This window comes from Cebus imitator, unplaced genomic scaffold (assembly GCF_001604975.1).
Source record: "Cebus imitator isolate Cc_AM_T3 unplaced genomic scaffold, Cebus_imitator-1.0 Scaffold163, whole genome shotgun sequence".
Lineage (NCBI taxonomy): Eukaryota > Metazoa > Chordata > Mammalia > Primates > Cebidae > Cebus > Cebus imitator.
Window position 1 is genome coordinate 4,190,000 of NW_016107478.1, and position 15,550 is coordinate 4,205,549.

Genomic DNA, 15,550 nt, shown 5'->3' on the forward strand with positions numbered 1-15,550 from the left:
AAAGTAGAAAATGGAATAACCAAATAAACTGTTGGAAAAGAAGGAAGAGTGACAGTTAAGCTGAGATTCAAAAGATGAGGAGTGAGCAGATGGAGAATGGATGGGCTGAGGTGAAGGAAAAGAAAGTGCAAAGCCACAAAAAATGGAAAAAATGCTAATGTGGCTGTAGCTTAGAGGACCAGGGAAATAGGGCAAAGGGAGGTGAAGGAGTGGAACATGCAAAACCACAAGGGCCATAAGGAGCTTGAAGGCTATGCTGCCAGCATGGGGACACGTCGTCGTGATCTATGCAGTGGTGCTACAAGAGTGGAGTCACATGTTAGCAGGATTGCTTTGGCTGCAGGGCAGGGAAATGGATGGGAGGCAGTGAAAGAGAGAGATAACTAGATATGAGATTATATGTAGAGTTGGAAGATGGTCCTTGGCCTGGAGCCATCAGTAGGAAACCCTTGCCTAATGTTCACAGTCAAACCTGCCTTCCGGAATTGGATTCAGCTCCAGAAGTGACACTTCCAGAAAGTCTGCAGCAAACTTGAGACTCTTTAGCTGAGCACCAGAACACCAAAGTATGTAAGAGTTTGAGACCAAGTGAAGGGGTGACTCAGACAACCCAGGCTATCTGGCTGGTAAACACAGAAACCAGAAACCATCATGGTTTCCCTCACTCTGAGTGAGGAGGCTGCCATGTCTCAGAGTCCATGCTGTTCCCAGGGAAGCATCCAGGTTCCAAGGAAAGGCCAACAAGTAGACGCTGAAGGTTTCTGGGCTTTCCCGAGGAGTTAATAAGATTGATTTCTTCTGAAGGAGTGCAGACTCTTTTCTGCTGCCCCTTCTTTTTATAAAGGCATCAATCGTTTGAGTCACTTGGGAATAAAACTGTTTTTGTGGAGAAGATTTCTGTGGGCGCCCGAGTAGGAGTTGGGATGGCTGCTGTCAGGGGATGGGAGAACATATGGTGGTCTGTTGTGAATGTGATGTTTTTTGTGTTGTTGTTAAACTTCCTCTTGTTAGCATTGGGCCAGTTATGTAAGAGCTTGAGGGTCCATATGGTTTGTTGCATAAGACGGCAAGGAGGAACATGGTTTGCCGTTGCCTTGCAGCTGCTCCAATTGTGAATTTAAAAAATGTGGCCACAGTGTTATATTTGGGCAATGGAGTCAAGTAGTCCTGGACTTGAATATCAGTTCCACCACTGGTTAGCTATGTGACCCTGGGCAAGTTACCTAACCTCTTTGAGACTTAAACTCTCAAAGATTCAATTTCCTTCTGTGCAAAACGGAGAAAATAGTACATACTTCATATAGCTGTTAAGAGGATACAGAATTAATAATGGTAGTTACAATTTATTCAGTATCCAAAATTTGCAATGCTGTGTGCTTTACAAATATTGCTTTGTTTAAACCTCACAGAAACCCTTGGAAGTAGCTATTATTTTTTTCATGTTACAAAGAGAAAGCTGAGGAGTGGTTCAGTTTTCTCTTTGAAACATGGAACGGCTTCCCTCATCTAGTAAGAAGCCATAGAGCTAAGATTCACACATATGTTCCTGCCAAGAAGAGCCACTGACATTGGGCCTCACTGTCTCCAGTGCTGGTGGCGCACTAGCCACATAACAGGTGCCAAGTAAATGTGATTCTAGACTGTAAGCTCCGTGAGGCAAGGCATTTAGACAATTTTGTTCACGACTTCATTCTCAGGTCTGAAAATAGTTCCTGGTGCAGAGTAGGCATTCAATAACAATTTTTGGACTAAATAAATGGATTCTGTATTTATGACATAGTTGTCAGTTCTGGAGGTGGAACTGCTTGGTTTTGAATCTCAACTCTGCCATTTACTAGCTGTGAAAATAGCTAATTCAGTGAGTTGGTTCATTTTCCAGCAGTCTTCTCATCCGTATACTGTGATTTCTGGTAACTTCCTCTCGATAACTGTCCCTTTCCCAGTTTTCTTCTGGATACATAGATCAATCCTCTATCCCAGGCTCATTCATCTATACCCTGACCCGATTTAAAATGGAACAAAACCCCAAACAGAAAGCTGCACCAACAAACTTACCTGTGCTTTCTGAAACTCCTATAAGAACTTATCCTTACTAATACAAATATATGACAAGATTAATATGTTACCTGTATCAGAGGGCTTTGCATCTCAGAAAGTACATTCTTGAAACATGGTGATTTAACCCATGGCATAATTGCTTACTGGCAGAATTACAGTCAGCCTATAGGAAGTCATTACTAAGAAGGGTTCTTAGGTGTTATTGGAAAAGGTCATGTTCAATTGGTGATGCCTGCAGAAGTGTGGAGAGAGGTGCTTGGGGCCTAAATGCCATTCTGGACTAAGCTGATCTTCCTGTATTTTAGAGCTGACGAAACTGACTGAGGCTCTATCAAGGAAAAATGACTTGCTCAAAATAAATAATTAGGTTTCAGAAGCAGCATTAGACCCCTGCTTTTTTCTGATTCACAGTCCAGTGCTCTTGCCCTAATCTTCCAACCTACTGGTTTGAACCAAAGCTTATGCAAAAAAACAAAAAAAGAGGGGTAAGGAGAATTAACCTCTATGGAGCACCCATCCTAGAGACTGGAGACTCTCATCCTGGAGACCCATCCTGGAGACTCTCCACGTGACACTTTAAAAGCATTTTCTTTTATCCTGTGAGGTGGGCAACACTTCTTCCATTTCATAGATAAGGAAGCTGAGTCTCAGAGAAGCGATGTAATTTACCCAAGGTCCCAGAGCTAGAGAGGGAAGCCTGACCTGATATGGATCCTTATCCCTGCATCTGTGGATGATTTGAACTCACACTCCAAGGCTAAATAGTTGTCCACCCCACAGGTTCAAAAGTTGAGCATCCCTGCTCTCCCACTTACAGAACTAGCGTGAATGAAGCCTTGGGCAAGTGACTTGACTTCTCTGGGATAGTTTTTTCATCCTTAAATAAGGACAATCAGCATACATTCTTTATAGAATGTAATGAGGATTAAGTAAATTCAAGCACATAAAATGATGAATACAAGGCTTGTCCCATAGTTAAGTACTCTTTTAATATTAGTTCAAAGCAAACAAGCCCAACACACACAGCCTCCCTCCAGTACCCTGAGAGGGTATAGGTGCTGGGATGGCCCACACAGGACCCAGGGAAGCTGCAGCCAGGCCCAGCCTCCTGGCGCCTTTGCTCCGTGTTTTGGCACAAGGCCTGGGACTGCGGAGTCCCCATTCCTCTCTCCTGTCAACTCAGCAGAACAAGCTGTTTCAAAGGAAGGTAGTTCCCCTTGAGAAAATGTTCTCGCACGCCCTGGAGGCTCATGCCTTGCACGTCGGCAGTGATCAGCCCTGACAGGGCCTAGGCCCCACCCTGCACAGCCATTCTTTCAAAGTCTGTATCCTGCCGAGTCATAAAAGGTAGTGTGTGGTCTGGACAGCTGTGGTCTTCTAGCAGAACTCCCCTTTGCTGTTGACTTTGAACCAGCTTTGTTTCTGCGTGCCTCAGTTTCAGGCCCTTTAAAATGAGGTGGAAATGAGCTGTCTGTCAACTCTTTGGTAGGAAGGTTGGGAGAGACCACTGGAGACCCTGCCTCTTCTACCTCTTTTCCCATGCCCTCTGTGAATGTCTGCAGGCTGACCTCTGTCCCCTCAACGCCAAACAAAACCTCTCTCTTCTCCCATACTCCACCCTCAGGCCAAGTCACTGTTGTAAATCTAAATGACACCCCTCAGCAGCAGCGGGAGCACCCTGTCCCTGCATGTTCTCTGCCACTGTGGCCTCTGATTCTCTTCCTCCCTCTCTGGCCACTTTCTCATTCTCCTTTAAGGGACCCTTTCCTTCCTTCAGTCCTTAAATGCTGCAATTTCTCCAAGATTCAGTCCCCAACCTGCTTTCTCTTCACTCCATATACTCCCAGGGTGCTTAATATCATAAGCCTGGGCTGAAGTCACTCTGAGAGCGTATGGAGTTAGGGGAAAGGAGGTTTTTCTGCACTGTGTATTCCTCATCCTCACCACCCAATCATCCAACCCCTGATTCAGATCTCAGAGAAGTGCACTGCAGTTCATTCAATAAATGTGTAATGAACACCTTCCAGGTGCAGGTACTGTTCAAGGAGTAAAGACTACAGCAAAGGACAGGACACAGTTGCGGCTCTTACAGCGCTTACACTCCTTCCTACCAGGATGTCCAAGGCCCTGGGGCTCATTGCAACTCCAGCTCCCTTCGTCCTCACCCTCTCTGTGCAATTGGCCACCAAGTCTTGCCAGTTCTGCTTCCGTAGTACCACTTGAGTTGGTTCCCTCTTTTCAGGGTGTTCTCACTGCCATGACTTAGTTCAGGCAACTGCTTCCAACCTGGTCTCCCAGCCTCCAACCTCGCCCCTTCCAATCCACTGTACACTGCAGCCAGAGCTATTGTTTAAAAACACAAATCTGGTTATGCTTCTCCTTTGCTTAAACCCTCCACGAGTCCTTCTCATCACCTTAATGATGAAGTCTAAGTCTCTTAGCTAGGTAGATGTGTATCAGTCAGGAAGGAGTTCTATTAGGGAAACCAAATCAGTAAGAGATTAGGGTTCTATCAATCATCTATCTCCCTATCTATCTACCGATCATCTGTCTTGTCTCTCTGTCTATCTGTTTGTCTTATCTACCTACCTACCTATCTATTGAATCTATATATCATCTATCTTATCTGTCCATCTGATCTATCTCCAGAGATTTACTTAGAGGAATAGGCTTCTGTAGTTGTGGGCTCTTGCTAGACATGTCTGAAATATGCAGGGCAGTTTGGAAAGAGTTCAACCAGTTGGAAACTCCTGGGCAGAGCTGAAGCTGACGTTCACAAGCAGAATCCTTTCCCTCTCAGGGAAATCTCAGTCTTGCTCTTAAGGCCTATCAATGGATGGAATGAGGCCCACTCAGATGATTGAGGACGGTCTTCTTTATGATATCTAATACAGCTAATATTAAAGTCAACTGATTGTAGATATTAACTATATTCACAAAATACCTTCTCAGCAACACCTGGAGTAGTGTTCGGTTGAATACCTGGGTACTATAGGTTAGCCAAGTTGACACATAAAACCAATCATCCCAATGAGGTGCTCTTGGACCTGATTGATACCTGTCTCCCTTACCTCTTTTCTCCCCACTGCACACCAAGGCTCAGTCACCCCTGCAGCGTACCAGCTGGCCTTCTGACACCTGTCCTTGCACAGGCCTAGAACCTTCCCCACCCCTTTCCTAGATAACTTCTATTTGTCTTTAAAACCACTCAGATGCTGCTTCTTCAGAAAGCCTTTCCTGACTTCCCACCACTCAATCGTCCCACTCTGAGTTAAGCACATTGGCTCTGAGTTTGTAAAGCCCCTACTAATCACGTGAGATGGAAACTGCCTCAGGCCTGCCAGGTCTGCCTCAATAGTATGTGAACAGCTCTAGTACAAAAACTTTCTATCACATCACTCTGGTAAGCCCCACATGATGCAAATCCCGATCAGCAGCAATGATCTGATTTACTTGTGTACAAATCTCCCCTCCCTGTTAGAAAGAAAGCTCCCTGGAGGTAAGAACCATATCTATCTCTTTCAGGGCAGTATCTCTCAGACCTAACTGTGCTTTGTTTCCCCCACAGGGCTGTCATATCACATGAGACAGCAAACATAAATGAACTTGGTGATTTGGAAGCTCTGTACCAATGTTAGGGGACATTGTTGTTGATATTGCAATTGTTGCAAGCAGAGCACTTTTGCTCCACCAGTCAACTGCATTGTTTAGCTGGAGAGAAACAGAAAGGAATTTTGACATGGGACAGACCTGAGTTTCAGTTCCATTTCAGCCATTTCATGGTGAGTTGTGTGACCTTAAACATGAATTATTACATCTTTCTGGTGCTTGGTTTTCTGATCTGTGAAAATGGGGAAAGCAGTTGCACCCATCTAATAAGGCCATAAGGCAACAGCCAGGTTTAAACAAGGTAATCCATGTCAAGTGCTTGGCATAGGGTTAAGCCCATAGGAAGAGCTCAGCTAATATTAGCTACTAATAGTCATTCTGTCAATCATTGGTGGCTGTTCGTAAATGGAGCCATTCATGGTTCAATTTCTCAAGTCTCGCTTTTCTGCCAGGAAACTTCCTAAGTCTTTATGCACCAACACCTGTGATTATGCAAAACCACAATCAGCATTCATATTCCGAACATAAACAGAGAATTCGCCCTTCAATACTCTCCCTCCCCAATTTTCAAAAAATAGTTTCTGGAACATAGAAAGATGAACTCTTCATTTCTATAGAAAACAAGTGTTCCTGGTTTTATAATCATGTAACCCTGAAACAGTTATGTTTCTTCATGTAATGCACTTTAGAGGTTCCATAAAGGAGTCGTTGTCAAGAGAAAACACAGCTGGTGCCCAATTAGAGAGGTGAACGAGACTAATCGACCAGCAGAACTCTTAATTAAGCTGGACCACAAACTGCAGGTGAGAGATGGTGGGTGGGGAACAGCAGTGGCCCACACATTCATGCAAAGGAATGAATGGGAAAGGCAGAAGATTTTCATAAGAAGGTAAAAAGTTGGCCACTTTGGCTACACGTCAATTTCAGCTTTTAAAAGCTGGCTTTGCAGAGGCTGACACCTGGTTTTGACTCACTCTGAACTTCTTTCTTTTCCCTTTCCCTGAGAAGCCTCCAGCTCTTTCACTTCTATTTGGGCATCAGCTTCTATCTTAATTGTCATCACTGAAGATGCTGTGCTGGGAAGATTCTGAAAGTGGACTGGAGAGCATCAACTTCAGGAATACCTCCCAGCACTGCCTGTCTGCATTTCTTTTCTGCAGCAGTGCTCTCTTTAGACAACTCCTGTCTCCCTCAGTAATACCCCACTCACACCCCACTCTGGCTCATTTTTGCAAATTGCTGCTGTCTTCTTTGTCCTCTCTTCCTACTGTGCCCTGTAGTATCCCTGTATTGTGCCAAATATACTCCACTTAAAACCTCACCTCTCTGCTTGCCTTTGTCTCTGGATCTGAAGTGGAACCTGTATACCTTGCTGTCTCCATGGAGATGGTTTGCTTTTCCATATTCCACGCACATCAAAGCCAAGAAGCAGGACTGAGCTTCTTTCACGTCCCCTAGTGCCACCTACACCTTAATCCTCTACCTTCCTGTGACACACATACACTTGCTGCCACACATTTGGTAGTCACATCTGGAAAGAGATGCTGGATCTGCCATGCACTGAAGAGATGTTGTGTTTGTCTGTTTGAGAGGTGGTATGAAGTGGAACAGAGGTTCTCAAAGTGCAGCCTGGGGACCAGCTGCTCAATGATCACCTGGGAACTTCTTAGAAATGGAAATTCTTGGGCTCCACTCCAGAACCATTGAATCAGAAACTCTAGGGGAGGGGCCAAATATCCTGCTTTAACAAATCCTCCACCCTACCCCACCCCACCCCAGGCAATTCTAGTGGTTACCCGTGTTGGAAAACCACTAGTGCAGCATTTAAGGGTATGGGTTCTAAAGCCGGTTTACTTGAGTTCACATCCCACTTGTGACATATGCTAGTGATGCAACCTTGGCCAAGTTACACAATTCCTCTGTGCCTCTTTTTCCTCCTCCTTAAGATGGGAGTAAAAATGGATGTCCCTATAGGGCGTCATGAGATGACTGAAGTAGCTACGCATCTAAAGAGTTTAAGACAGTGTCTAGCATATAATAAGCTCTCATGAACTGTTAGCTCTTATTATTATCATCATTACATGGAAATCAAAAAAGACCCTGGTCCTTGGGTGTTTGTGTCTCTGGGTCTGGTTGCTGTCATCTCTGACATGTAAGTGGCTCCTCCACACGCAGTGCTTCTCCAGATTTCCACGGAAGAGGCATGTGGACCTCCACACATACTTTTTTGAAATCTTTTATTTTATTACTATGTTTGACTATTAAAAAACATTGTTTACAAACCTCATATCCTGGTAAAATTTACACCCCAAGCAGCTGAATTATACTTCACCAGGAACTTGTTACATCCTTCCAGACTCCCTTTTTCCCAAGACTAGAAGCGTGACTCCATCTTTCCCACCTTTGACCTCCTCAGCATGAGGGACCTTTGCTTTACTCCACGTCAGCCACCTACACTCAGAGCCACACCCAGCTCTTATCTTGGCTGGCTACTGCTCCACCTTTGAAATCTCAAACAGCAGGCCCCACTCTGACCCCTCCCTCTTGTCTTTTCAGAGCTCTCCTCAGACTGGCTCATTGACCTCCTGAATTCCAGACTCTGAACCCCTCCCTCGTTTCCTTCCCAGTCGTTCAAACCTTACTGGTTTCTCAGATTTGCAACTCGCCATACCTCTTCCCCTGCCACGTTGATGGATGCATGGAGCATGAGCAAGAAATAGACCTTTCTGTATGTAGCCACCTAGAATTTTTTTTTTAATTTCTGCATCATGACCTGGCTCATTTTGACTGGGGCACCTTTTTCCTAGGTGCATGTGAAGAACAAAGAGGTCATGTACACAGAGCACTAAGCCCAGTGCCCGGACAATAATAACTGCTCAAGAAACATTAGCTATTAATCTTATCTGCCAAAATCACAGGGGCCACACACTGCCCTGTAATGTGTCTGCAAATTCCATCAGATCCCTTCTCCTCTATGCAATAGCGATTTCTATTATTCATTATCCCACCAAACCTTCAACCTTTGTAGAGAAAATAGAGGTAATCAGGTGGAAACTTTCTCAATAATTCTCATCCAAATTGATCTGCAGGTTTCCTTTCTGATCAATTTCCTTTTTATTTTAGAAGCATTTGGGTATCTCCTGACCGTGTGAACTGGAGGACAGAAGGAGGGGTGACTTCTAAGACCAGGAAAGGTTGAATATCATTCATTCATTCACTGATATATCCCTGGTAAGAAGGGGTCTAGGGCCTAGAGAAAGGTGGTTTGAAGATTGAGAGCTAAAGAGACAGCTATGCCAGATCTATTTTTCTTTCCCAAATAGACCCCCTCTTTCCCTGTGCTGTCTTTCGTTTACCATTCTCCCTTCCCGCCAGGTACATGACTAGCCAAAGCTGGGAGAAGGGGAGGACTGGACTGAAGCTCATGAATTAGGCCATGCTGTCACTGTCCTGGGTTTCAGGAGGAAAGGAAGAGAAGCCCAGTGAAGATTATGGAGGAAAGCCTCAGGAAGGAGGTGAAGCAGGGACTACCCTTCTGGAACCTCCATCAACTCTCCTGGCTACGTGAGCAGTTGACGTGCAACCAAAGGCCTGCATGCTTCCCCCTCTCCAGACAGGTTTCTCTGGAACCCCAACAGACAGACAGACAGTGATCTTTCTCCTCTCCAGACAACATCCTCAGCTGCCGCCGCTGACTCAGCCTCCCCGCCCTCCCCGTGGGTGGAGTAGGTAGGCAGCCTGTCCCTGGGGTTGAAGTTGTAGGTGACATAAGGGTATAGTTGCAAACGTCTGCAGATAGGAGACCTCTGATTTCTCCCCAAACCTTGGGACATTCACAGCTCTCTCTCCTTTACCTGTCAGTCAGCCCCACCTTCCAGTTCCAAACCCAGACAACCATCAGTTCCTTCTGTAGTAGACTGGAACACAGTGTCCCTGGAGGCACAGAAGGCCCTAGCTGAAATGGCCTTTGGGACTAGCTAGCATTCCCTTTGAGGAGAAACAGACTGCCCACCCATTCCAGGAAGGCCCAGGAGGCCTGGCTACAACATCTGAAAAGAGAGCAACTGACATCCCAAGTGACTTTCTTGTTCAGCACAGCAGACACAGCACCTTGGGTCTATAAGAAAATGTTTTCATATAGAATAGTAAGATCTTTGCCTTTATGTCAATGTAGTTGTAAAGTATAATTTTACACACACACACACACACACACACACACACACATTTTTCTGGAAAAGGGAGTCCACACAGGCAAAACTGCCTAGGGCCCATGAAAATCATATCACAGCCCTGCTTATATGGGGATCAGCTTTCTCTTCTATAAAATACAGATCACAATACTTTCCACACCATTCCACCTCCAGTTTCATCAGTATTCTGCCTAAACATCACTGACCTTAACATTTCCAGATTTGAAATGTTTAGAAGCCCCCCCACGTATCCAATGTGTAACAGCTAGATTCCTTAGTGCTGCATTTGAGGCCTTTCACTGTTTTCCACTTTGAGCTTCTACCATTGTCCCCTTGTACACAACTCTCCGGCTAGGAACATCATACCTCGTGCTGCTTGTTCCGGGAACAGGCTGGACCTTGAGTTCCAGCATGCCTTTGCACACTCAGGCCCCTTTTGCTTCAAAAGCATTCCCTACCCCTTCTCTGCCTGATGGTGTCCTATGACAGCACAGCTAGTGAAGTTGCAGCATCCAGTGAAAAAGAAAACGTGGGGCTCCTTGCCGAAAACTTGTTGAGAATTTCAAGATGGTAGAGGAGAACATTCAACCATGTATGGGGCTCTTCTGTGCTCATGGCCCTGTGGACCTGCCCATGAAGCCATCTCTGCCTACTCCTTTCCTGGGAACATCTCAAATGACACCTGATTTTTGAAGCAGTTTTTACTCTTCAAGACCAGCAATAGGAAGTCACAAAACGAAGCACTTCTTATGTTCCAGGCATCATGCCAAGCACTTTACAGCCAAGGTTTTATTTAATCCTCACAACCACTCCACGAGGTAGGTAGAATTATGGTCCCCATTTTGATGATGGGTAAACTGAGGCTCAACAAGCAGGTGGCAGAGTTGGCATTTAAACTGAGGGCTGCCTGAGCTTAGAGCTGCTGCTCTTACCTATCAGGCTGCACCAACCCTATCCACCCTCATGGCCTTTCAGTCTTGCTTCTGCTCTCCAATTTATAGAGACTCTAGGCCCTGGTCCCGTTCCTTCAGTCTCTGGGCATCCACCCTCTCAGCATGTCTGGTCTCCAAATACCACAAATACCCTTAACCTGGCACAGAGGACCCTGCCCACCACTCGGCTGGAACCCTCCCACATGATCGTCACTAATTAATTACTTAAAATTTCCAGAAAGAGTCATGTCTTGTCATGCTCCCGTGACTGTGCACATGATATTCTCATATCAGAAATCTGTTCCAAAACACTTGGAAAGCTCCTCCTAACAAGCCGAGGCTCATTTGGCATCACCTCTTACAGGAAGCCTTTCACAACTTCTAGCTCTTCCAAAGGCTGAGTTCCCATAACGTCCAGGCTCACCTCTGGCCCATAACTTACTGTATTTACCACAACTGGGCTGAGAGACCTTTGAAGGTAAAAACAGTATCCAAGTCATCTCTGGATCTCCAGCCTCCAGCCTGGGACCTCTTTGGCATCTGGAAGCACACAGTAGGTATTTTCTGAGTAAAATCTATAGATTAATGATATTCACCTGTCTGGTAGCAAGGATGCCCCTGCCACATCCTGGGGACAGCTACAGCTCGGCAGCAGCCAGAGACCCAACATCCGGTGAGAGCAGGACCACTGAGAGCTCCAGAAGGAGGCAAGATGGATGGCTTGATTACCTGATGTGCTTGAAGATTTTGAGAGCAGACTTGGATTTCTCACCAAGGAGAGAGGGATGAGTGTACCTAGAAAATGAAGCTAATAGGTTTTTTAAATGGGGCATCAGTTTCAGTGACAAGAATGTCATATAAAAGCAAAAATTTAATCATGATACAATATGGCTCAGCTGTGATTTATGTGGTCACAATGCTATAAACACTAATCTAGCAAAAGGAATGTTATAACTAGACTGGAAAGTTGGGAAAGGTAAAGTGTCTATATGAGAGAAGAGAGCTAAGTCCTTCTCTTTTGTGAGAGAAAGTCAATAGACCCTACTGCTAATGAAAAAATTAAGAAAGGGATGTGTAGACATAGTATTTAGAAACACAGACGTAAATACTGCACGAAATATTGAACCATGGCTGGCTCTGGGTGGTAAGATTTGGGAGTGGAGGGAAATGGGGCTGGGGAATGGGCTTTGTAGAACTGCTGCCTTTTTGAACTATGTACGTAATGTTGGTAAGAGATGAGTTTAATTTTTAAAATACTGCTCGTGGTTTGAAGGCAGGAAAGTGCTGCAAAGCAAACGCCTCTGTCCAGTCAGCCTGAGTAATCTCCCTGAAATACCACCTTGGGCAGTTCATCAGAGCCCTCTCAGGCCCAGGAACTGGACTGGGCTGGTCTACCTTGCAATGCCCTCTGTGGCCTGGCCCCACCCTCCCATGCACACGCCCTTGGCACCTCAGTGACTGGCTTCCTGCCATTTCTCCTGCGGATGCTATACCTCTTACCTCTATGCTTCTGCCTAGGCTGTGCTCCTGCCTCTGCATAACACCTTTCCTGGCTCTGCCCTCCCAGCTCCTTCCTCCAGCTGCCTGGGACAAGTGTGCTTGCTTTACCCTAGGACAGGCCTGCCTTCCTTTAAATCATCTCTAGATTACTTATAATGCCTAGCACAATGCCTACACATCACTTCACTTGTGTGGATTTAACATAATACTTGATACACGGTAAATTCAAGTTTTGCTTTTTTGAAATTTTGCAATTATTTTTTCCTGAATATTTTTAATCTGCAGTTGGTGCAATTCATGAATGCAAGACCCACGGATCCAGGAGGCCGACTGATACTGTTGTAAGCACTTTTCATGCCCTACCACAATACCTCTGAGATTGTTACTGTTATAATCCCCATTTTGTGGCTGAGAAAATGGAGACATCGATTAACTAACCTGTGGCTGAGGAAATGGAGACCTGGACTGACCGAGCTGGGAGAGGTCACATAGTCAGTCTGCAGGGAGACTCCGACTTGCCCCCGGGTGGTCTGGTTTGCTTAATGATCCTGGTACTTGCCTTTGGGTCTGCTCTGATGGCCCCCGCCTTTCTGTATTTCTCCCAGCTCGGCACAGGAGGGAAAGAGACGGCCCTCAAAGGGAGGAGGGAAGTCAAGGGCTTCCGAGGCAGGAGGCCTCTGAGGCAAGAGTATGGGCTCCACACTGGGGACAACACAGGCTCGGGGTGTGGAGCAGGATGATTTAGTTCAAGGGCTGGCCTGGTATTTGTTGGTCATGTGGCCCTGGACAAGCTACTTCACCTGTGTAATCCTCTGTGTTCTCATCTGTAAAGTGACCACAGCAGCGGTATCCACCTCACTGGGTTTTATTGGGATTAAATAAATTAGTAAATGTCAACCTATTAGTGAGAGTGGTGCCAGGCAGGGCCAGCCCCGCCAGCAGGGAGATAGGATTGTGCTTGAGAACTTCCTGCAGTGATGTTGGGCAACTTCTCTTTCTCTCTGAGCCCCGCTGACCTCAGGTATGAAACAGAATTACTAAAACTAACTCCACAGATTTGTTGTGAGGATTAAATGAATACTGCATTTTGTATTAATATCTGTTTATAAAGCTAACTTGTTCTCCAAAAGCATTTAAGGTGGCTAACAATATAAGATTCGTTTTAATTTGAAAATAAATAATTTGGGACTAGAGAATGGGGCGATAAGGAAAAAGGAACACCAACTATGTACCCACAAAAACTGAAAATTAAAAAAAAAATTAAACAGATCTTTAAAAAAAAATGAGATCCTTTTTAAAAAGGCCTGGCTGCTCTGGCATGTATTAGACACTCTAAAAGTATTTGTTGTCATCTTCCTGGCTTTAATATCTGGTCCCAGTGATTCTGGCTACTCGAGATATAGTTAATTACAGGGTAATTTAGTGTTAGAGGTGACAGAGAGGATGGAGGGTATCAAAATGTACTCTTCGTGGCAAAGGGAAAGTGGAGATGAGCTTTGAGGATTCGAGTCCCACCTCTAGCTTCAGAGAAGTTCAGATTTTATTTATATTATACCTTGGGCTTCTGGGTATAATTGCAGTTGATGGAAGGGTTCCACTCATAGAACAAAAGAAAAAAATAGGGAATTCAAGTAATCAGCATATTTCTCCTCTTTTATTCTCCTATAAGAATATAGGAGACTATACTGAGACCCAGTAAAAAAAAACAAACAGAGCTTAACACAATTGACAATTTATATTTTTCATAAAGTTCTTCATAGGGAGAAATCCACCAATCACAAATAAATCCTTTATCAAATCACCTTCATTCAGCAACACTTATTGAGCACTTACTATGTGCGTGCCATTGTCCTAGGAATCAAGCTATGAATGAGACACATTCCGGCACTCAAGGAGCTCACAATCTAGAATTGGATTTAGAGTGAAAGGTGCTACCACAGGGTTGCAGCCCATTGATGGGGAGGTCAGCCTAACCCAGGAAAGCCTTACAGAAGAAAGCCTCACAAAAAGAGGACACTGAGTTTTCTTTCGAAAGAAGAGCAGGGTTTTGCCAGGCAGCCAGTGTAGAGAGGTTCACCCCATTTCCTAATCTCAGCGCTCCCCGTACTTCCTGCCCTTACTTGTTAGTCCTTGTTTGTCTTCTCTGCCAGGCTGCAAGTGATGTATGGGCCTTGTCCATTTGCCCATCCTGTGTCCAATGCCTCTAGCACAGGAGAAAAAAAGCAGAACGGAGGGGAGGGGAAAGGGAGTTCCAGGCAGAAGGAAGAGCACATGCAAACATTCAGAGGTGGGAAGTAATATGGTTCTAAGAACTTTGGGTTGTTCTAGATGGTTCTGGACACAGCAGATGACTTGAGTTAGATCAGACATTGAGTGTCATTTCATTTTGTAGGTGATAAATTGTGTGTCGTGATTCTGGTTTCAGAAAATATGACACTCTTTGGTGGTTGGTAGTATTATGGTAACATTAATGTCCACAGAATCTGGAATCTCGGATTTGAAATGATGAACTTCAGGGCCCTTTAGGTATATCCACTCATACAACAGATCATCAACAGTGTACCATGAACAGAAGATGTGGTTCCTGTTCTCCAGTAATCTGGCCATCCTGGTGTTGCTGTCAGCTGCCTTATATGTGTTGCAGGATGTCTTACAGGACACAACTTCTGGCTCTTACTAGATAATAATTGTCCATAAGTATTGAGTTTGTATACAGGTATTGATCGACTTATGACCTGTGCAACTTACGACCATTCGACTTTATGACCACAATCGCTAGCCACGACTGCTCCGTGTCTGGCAGTGCAAACGTTGCCCAGCTGGGCATACGACAGTGTGGACCAACTTCCGGCAGCACTACCATTTCTGCGTGCATATAGCCTACTCAACTTTTGACCAAATCGTGTTACGGCCGGTCTGTTGGAACCAATCGTGGTCGTAAGTCAAGCACTAGCTGTAATGAGTTTTACATATTGTTGTTTCATAGACTCTAAAATGTGACAGATTATAAGACTTGTCCTAATTTCAGAGATGCTGAAATAAAAAATTTAAGATCTATGAGATATGGTGCAGTTATCTTTAGTTTCTTCAACAAACAGGTAGTAGCTACATGTACATATTAAAAACTAAGGCTAAGTGAGGCTCTATACCTTGTCCTCAATATCACAGCTCATAATTGTCAAAGCTGTATGCTCTAAAGGCCATTTATTGCCCAACCACTGACCCCCATTGCCACTTGTGAGTACTCAAGATACCTTTTTT

General features: G+C 44.9%; 1 long non-coding RNA gene across 3 annotated transcripts in view; it reads left to right on the plus strand.

Moving 5' to 3' along the window:
• The window catches only part of LOC108314901, a 33,801-nt gene that overhangs the window by 15,493 nt on the left and 2,758 nt on the right, over nucleotides 1–15,550 (plus strand). For all 3 annotated transcript variants that reach the window (XR_005202726.1, XR_001829719.2, XR_005202725.1), the window contains exons 2-3: nucleotides 9,043–10,675; nucleotides 11,084–11,342. This is a non-coding gene — a long non-coding RNA (uncharacterized LOC108314901). The remainder of the gene's footprint in view (nucleotides 1–9,042; nucleotides 10,676–11,083; nucleotides 11,343–15,550) is intronic.